Below are 8331 nucleotides of genomic sequence, written 5' to 3'. Positions count from 1 at the left end.
GTTCACAGATGGGAAACAACCCAAAACTGTGTATTGGCAGAAGAAGAAGAAGAAGAAGAAGAAGAAGAAGAAGAAGAAGAAGAAGAAGAAGAAGTTGTATTAGCTGAAAGCATCTTTTTGGTTCTATTTTTAATTAAACTGGTTAGATTTTTCAGAAATCTCGGAAACTAAACTATAGGCAAAAAAACGAATTGTCTTTATATAGCTTTTCTCATCAATAAAGGTGAATATTTACATAGCATCACCTACATGAACTACTTCTTAGCCAAATGCGTGCCAGGATCAACTCAATTTAAAACAGTTGTACATCAGGCACCGAAAAGACAACATTTCATCATGTGCTTTATGTCCAACTTTTTTTTTATATATTTTATTTTTATTTATTTATTTATCTGGTGTAGTTAAGGTCATCAGGCCTTCTCTTCCACACCATCAAAAATACAAATTAAATAATAGAAAAAAATCAAACTATAAACAAAGTAAAACCAAACGAAAATATATACAGGCTTCAGTCACACAAACTTTAAATGAGTTAGCATTGTCTTGAAATTAAGCAAAACAAAAACATACACCAACTACGCGTTGCCTCAATATTCTACAGATCTTACATTTTACCTCTGCCTGTCAGGGACCATTAAATTTCAAGCCGCTTATCTTATTCATGGGCATCAGCATATTAAAAAGCATTACAACCTTTTTGTTGTCTCCTTTCCTCTCCACCACAAATGTGATGTACAGAGGCAGATATAAAATAATTATAAGATCTGTACATTAATCTGAAGCTGTGCTGACAAATTTCACGTAATTTCATGTCTATGTGTGTTTTCACTTGAACTTCAGAGACAGCTGATGATAAAAAAATTACCTTGTTTCCAGTCTGAACCCGTTGAGATGCCATCGAACCAAAATTTCTCTCTCTATCAGTTGTACCAAGAATCAATATATACGTATATAATTTAATTCATATTGGAAGATTTTTTATCCCTTGACCACTGTATGCCTGTTTATATCATACCCGGTTTTTTAAAATATGACTTTAGAAATTGCTGTCATCTCACAAATTCAGATCATATTAGTTATATTATTTTTTATTTAATGTGCAGGATAGAGAACGGTACAGTATAATTTTGCGAGAAGTCACTATTTAACATAAAGAATAATATTCTGAGAGACATATTACTATATTTTAGAAATTAGGAGATTGTTCTTTCCATAATACTTAACATTGGCAACATGATCATACAGATAAAATTTCGCAGTAACACGTTTTTGGAAATGAACAACAATATTTTGAAAGATGTATATTTTGGAATTAATGCATTGTTGTTTTCAGTGGATTTACATACATTCACATACCACATTAGGAACATGACAATAGTATCCTTGAATTGATTTTTGCTGTGCGTACAATTCTTTGTTTTCCCCTTATATATATTTTTTTTTATTAGAGAGAGCAATGGGCCATTCCTGGCCCGACTCTTGGCCTTGCATTATGTGGCTAGTGTAAGTTGCGTCATTATATCACACAGACTTGTATCATTCGTTCCTCTTACAGATCTCGGATTTTATCTCTGCCAGTTGGGATTCGAGCGGTTGTCATGGTTGAGGGCGTTGAGTACTAATACAACAAAACAAAAGACATCTAGTTGCCTTGCTCCCATCAGAACTGTTCTCCTGTTAATAATGTGTGTATCGGAAGTCGATTCGAGTCTGCAATATTGCCAATTATTATTATTATTATTATTATTATTATTATTATTATTATTATTAGTTCAAATACAACACACAACGAAGTTTAAAATGCATGATATAATAGAGCTGTGTGAAGAAAAAATGCGGAATATTGTTAAGGAAGAATGGATAAAAGTATGTGCACATATTGAGAAAATAGAGAAAGAGTAGCTACTTGGACCGAGAGGGAGTAATAGACAATGAAGCAAAGAGAATAATAATCAATCTCGGAGGCAAACAAGCGACACTGGCGATTTTGAAGAGCAAGACAGTGATGGTGAGAATGAAATTGAACATTTGCAAAGCCACCGGTGTGGCTCAGTCGGTTAAGGCGCTTGCCTGCCGGTCTGAAGTTGCATTCGGGCGCGGGTTCGATCCCCGCTTGGGCTGATTACCTGGTTGGGTTTTTTTCCGAGGTTTTCCCCAATCGTAATGTGAATGCAAGGTAATCTATGGCGAATCCTCAGTCTCATCTCGCCAAATATCATCTCGCTATCACCAATCTCATCGACGCTAAATAACCTAGTAGTTGATACAGCGTCATTAAATAACCAAATAAATAAAATAACATTTGCAATATTCGTGAAAGGAGATGTGCTTTACTGCAATTTATTTATTTACAATGAGTAATTTTCATGTTAGTGCCTCGTAACATTGAGCTCTTATACAGTTAACGTAATAATAAGCTTACTTGGGTACTCAGGGTTAAGCATTTGGGCGAACTTTTTTTCACAGACTAGTACAGCTGCTACTTTCCCTCTTCCTCTCCACTGCAAACTATGACGTCGCCCACCGGCAGAGAGAAATTTCGAGATCTGTACTTCGCGGGCTAAGTAAAGCACACTGCATATATAAAAGGAGTAGCTTATCGTTGTTGAGCTGTAAATTCAGTAGTACGGACAGTAATACCACAATCTAGTATACTGGGTGTTCAGTTCAAAGTGTGTCATGGCTCGCTGTATGCCGTCATATGGCTAGTCGATGAGCCTAGAGAATTCAATCTTCCTACACTTCCGCAAAGGCGAATTACCTATGTGGCAGAAAAGTTGCCTGGCAAGTACGGCGTTCATTCTGAAGAGTACGTACCGATACGTACGGTAACGCTGGTAGTGGCAGGAATGTGAACTGTTTAGAAACACGTAGTCTACTGAGGTGAGTTTTTTTTAACTGTCGGGGATATGGGGAGAGAGTCAAAACGATTACTTACGTATTTGTTGACATTAACTTCGACGGTCAACATGGACACGGAGCATTTGATTTGTATTGTGGAATGTTGCCGTACGCAGCCGATGATAACAAATACCCTGCGTACGACTTGCTCGAGCAAAACACAGTTCGAAAGAGGTTATGATAGCACACAGACCGTACAGACCGCCATCTGTTGCTACGACGTTCAAGTTATACCGTACACGTTCTCATGTTCAGATTGAACGCCTTAAATATAGGCAACTTCTCTGACATAAAAGCTGAAACTCGCTTCAAATCGTTGACTCACAACAGTGACGTCATGACACATTTTGAAATGAACACCCAGTATACAGTCACGAAGCTTGAGTTGTGAGGGTGCTAGGAACAATAGACTGTGCCGGTACCATTTCGCATTGTCTGTAATGAGGCGATATTAGCGATTCTAGTGGTTAGCAGCTATCTATGGATGCATATGTACGACGTATTGAGCTTCGTGACTGAATATACTACTGGGTGTTCAGTTCAAAATGTGTCATGGCTCGCTGTATGTCGTCATGTGGCTAGCCGATGAGCCTAGAGAATTCAATCTTCCTACACTTCCGCAGAGGCGTATTACCTAAATGCGAGAGAAGTTGCCTAGCAAGTACGGCGTTCATTCTGAAGATTACTTACCGATACGTACGATAACGCCAGTAGTGGCAAGAATGTGAACTGTTTGGAAACACGTACTGAAGTGAGTTACTGTCGGGATATGGGGAGAGGGTTAAGACGATTACTTACGTATTTGTTAACTTGGACGGTCAACATGGACACGGAGCATTTTGATTTGTGTTGTGGAATGTTGCCGTATGCAATCGATGATAACAAATACCCTGCGTACGACTTGCCGCGCAAAACACAGTTCGAAAGAGGTTATGGTAACACACAGACTTACAGACCGCCATCTGTTGCTACGACATTCAAGTTATACCGTACACGTTCTCAAGTTCAGATTGAACGCCTTGATTAATAGGCAACTTCTCTGACATAAAAGCTGAAACTCGCTTCAAATCGCTGACTCACAACAGTGACGTCATGACACACTTTGAAATGAACACCCAGTAGACTGTGGTAATACGTAAACAGTTTCCTTTACAAGGGAACTTTCTCCACCTATGAACTGCGATTTCAATAAAAATTCTCACAATTGCTCAATTTGAGTCGGTAAATTTTCTGGTAATAGTCACTCACGTAGCTTTTCCCTCGTTAAAGAAATATAACATGTTTAATTACACGTCTTATACGCCGCTCTTACACGCAACGTAGCTTGCTTTGAATTCGTTGGTACTGTACGTACCGGCATGTGACCTTCAAATCATCTCTGTAACCTTGTGTATTTGAGAGGGGGGTTGCAGTTTTGGTACTGTGAGTTGTATGTTAGTGTCTTCTGATGAATCATGTGGAAGTGGTGGTATGAAAAGAAGTGGTTGTATAATATGTAAGTTTTGAAGAATAATAAAAGTGTTAAGACATTAAATTTAGTTTGGAAGCGTCTATAAGAATTGTTATGTTTGTGCGCAGTCCTAATTAGTATTTGAGAGTATTTGCTTTTATTTCACTATTTTAGTTTCTAAAAATGAGATCTATTAATCCAGTTAAAGTCATGCTCATTCTAAAGAATCTAGTCGATTCAAAATTCAGTGGTTATGTGACAAAAAACGACAAATAATTTCAGCAATGTTCTCCAAACAATTCTGCGTACTGGAATAGTGTTTGTGAAACACCTGGGTGTGAGGAACCAGCTGTTGTGACATATTTGTACTTCAAAAGGACCCTCTGCCCTGACCATTTCGTAACAGAGGCATATTATCACAGAGGATGATGATTCAGGCATGAGTAGATAATAAAATTATACTATTGTATATAGGGCTGATGTGTGTATGTATATAACAAACAACGTTTCTTAAAATCGTAGTGATTATTTCGATACACTTTGTAGTTTAGTACAGTAATAGATTTTCGAGTAGTGCTGCGTTGCTAGGCAGATGAGCAGTCAGTACAGTGACAGTGTTAGTTGAGTGTAAGAGCGGCGTAGAAGACGCAATTAAATACGTTATATTTCTTTAATGAGAGAAGAGCTAGGTGACTATTACCAGATTATTTACTGACTCAAACTTAGCAATTGTGAGAATTTTTATCGAAATCGCAGTTCATAGGTAGAGAATGTTCCCTTGTCAGAGTAACTTAAAATGAACGAAAGGTGCTTACATTAAATATGCTAAATTATTATTAGAACGAAATACTGTATTCACAAATAAAAGAAGTGTCTACATAAAAATTCAGTTTCAAATTGTGTTAATTATAATTAATGTTGTTAACGTTCTGTATTTATTTTTAAAGCAATATAAAATATGCAGTTGTAAGTTAAAAAAGCAACATTATAATTGCATATAAATGTGTCTTTACTGAGCGTTTGTAAAGGAATAGAAGACAGAGCTGGAGTGATACTGGGAGGACAATAAGAATAAAAGATGACTATAACGATGATGAGAAATATTCACAATTTTTCGTTCACAGATTCGTCCACTCCACATTAGGACCTACGTCCCTTTTTTAGCTGTCTAATGTCTGTAAGTAATAAAATATCTCCTCAATTTTTACAGCTAAACAAACATAGTCAATGGAATTGTGTTTGAGAAAATTTTTTCTGTTGTACAGTAGACCTATGCACTTTCCGTTAGAAAAGATGAAAGTATGTAAAGAAGTATATTCCAGCTTTTGAAAACTATAGCAAAAGAAATAAACTCGGATTTAAAGCTGCAGTTAACCTTACTGGAATTCAAAATTAGTGCAATAAATGCCGCTCAAGTTTCGTCGCAAAATAGTATGGTAAAGGGATGTCTATTTCTTTTTCGTTAAAACGTTTGGCGTCACGCAGTAAATCTTGGACTACGAGAACATTTCCTAAATGATATCATTCACATTGGCTTTCATCGCCTTCTGATCCTTCCTCTTGTTTCATTGGAAGATGTAGAAGATAATTTAGACCAAATAGCAGACAGTTTTGAAGTTGATGTTCAAGATCTTTTTGCATATATGGAGACAATATTATATGCAAGAGGCAGAAGACGGCTGCTTCCAAGATTTTCGCCCGCACTTTGGAATTTCTATGGCCAAGAGACAAATAGAGTGCAGAGTACTAATAAATTATGTGGAATGCTGGAACTTCCGTATTATGAAAAAAAAAAAATCATTAGAACACATCATTTAAACATTCGGACGTTTTGGAACACATTGAAAAAGATCATTCGGAAATACAAACTGCGATTCTACAGTTATCTGCGGATACGTAAACATCGTCTACTTTGTTAAAAAGGTAGTCTACATCCTGAAGTTACGGTAACTACAAGCCTAGATCATATATACCCAGATTGCTCTGCGTTATAGGCTTTGACGGTGACAACTTATGTCAGGTTTACTATGCTGCCATCTAGTTGTTACATAAGGAGTCATGTAATAACTCCTATTTGAATTGCTTTAGCGACTGTACTGCCATCTCGTGTTCGTTTACGGCGGACGGGTGGCGATCCTGGTGGTTGTTCTCTTCAAAGTGCAACCGATTTTAACATAGGAATGAGCAATCTATATGTGATCTGGGCTATAAGTTACGAAACTCCGTTGGTCTGCGCATGCGTCAATATTAAAGACACAATATACTATTCACCTTTCCATTCGTAATTGTCAACCAATGGCGAAAGATGGCGTTACTTACGTATACTTTCAACGAAGCAGAATATTTTCGTATTTCATATACTTAATAACTCAAAAAGTAGTAGTCAGATTCTAATAAGGAAAAAAGCATGTTGAAGAGTATTGTTTGTAGATTTTTTAGATATAACAAGTGTGAGACTTCTTAATTGAGGTTTATTTTATACTATTGTAGTGTGGAAAAAAATATCTTTTTGAAGTAGAAAATCAATCAACGATAACTCTTTTTCTTAAAAAGATAAGTTAGTAGTTGCAGTGTATGAAATTTTCTAAATACATTATACTTTATGTTGAAAAAAACCATGTTAATAGAATGAATCTACAAGATATTATCACTTGTTAAAGGTTTCACTGCTCGCGGTCCATCACGTAGCGCGCGCGTACACAAACATTATTTATCTTCTAAACCCAACAGTGCTTTAAAAATAAGCATTTATTGTTTTGATTGGTTTCATTTACTTAAGGGCCAGACTAAAATGTTTAATCTGTTATCGCCAGTCTTTTCAATTGGATTTTTGTAACAAAATTCTCACTTAACGTAAAGGAACGATTCTGTCGCCGCATTTTCGCAGAATATGGAAAAGACAAGTGGAAGAAATGTGTTGATCACGTTAAAAATAACTAAGAATATTTTTGTACTGCTAATGTATTAGACTGACAATAATTTCGTTAGAAGTTTAAGTGCTAGCAGTGATGCATCAGATGACTTGTCAATCAATGCGACAATGGTTCAGATTAATGGAGGAAGACTGCACCTCCAGCGCAGCGGTAAGGATTAGTAACCTCCTACAGCGAAGTTTTGGCAGTTGTTAACCTTATAGAACAAATTGCTGGTAGATATCAAACCTATTGTAAGCATGACAACATTAACCTGTATTTGAGAATCATAAGTTACAAAATTAAATTGCATTCGGTAGAACCACAAGGAGAAAGAAAACATTAATAACTATAGACAAATCACCACGGCATGGCGCGTTCTCAGGTTGCGGATAGAGGAGACAGCCTTCAGAGATGGAGGGTAGCTGCTAGGGTCCGCAGTCGCGGACAGCCCATCACCGTAAAAAAAAAACAGCTTGTTATGGAATCACAACATAAGCCTCGGAATGAGAATTTGTAAAACAGTTATATTACCGGTTGTTCTCTATGGTTGTGAAACGTGGACTCTCACTTTGAGAGAGGAACAGAGATTAAGGGTGTTCGAGAATAAGGTGCGTAGGAAAATACTTGGGGCTAAGAGGGATGAAGTCATAGGAGAATGGAGTGTTAGTTGGAAAACCGGAGGGAAAAAGATCTTTGGGGAGGTCGAAATGTAGATGGAAGGATAATATTAAAATGGATTTGAGAGAGGTGGGGATATGATGGTAGAGACTGAATTAATCTTGCTGAGGATTAGGACCGATGGCGGGCTTATGTGAGGGCGGCAATGAATCTCCGAGTTTCTTAAAAGTCATTTGTAAGCAAGTAAGTATTAGTATTATTAATATTATTTTCAATGACCGTGATATCATATGGATGAAAAATTATTGTGGACGAACAATGTAGGTGAATGAAAAGAGAGTAGAGAAAGATTTACTTACAATGGAGGAAAGATTAGTGTAGACGAAAAGGTAATCGACGGAACTCATGTGGACGACACATTTGGGAACCATGAATATATGTTATTAT

Source organism: Periplaneta americana, chromosome 5 (assembly GCF_040183065.1).
Source record: "Periplaneta americana isolate PAMFEO1 chromosome 5, P.americana_PAMFEO1_priV1, whole genome shotgun sequence".
Taxonomy (NCBI): domain Eukaryota; kingdom Metazoa; phylum Arthropoda; class Insecta; order Blattodea; family Blattidae; genus Periplaneta; species Periplaneta americana.
This window is presented reverse-complemented; position numbering follows the sequence as displayed.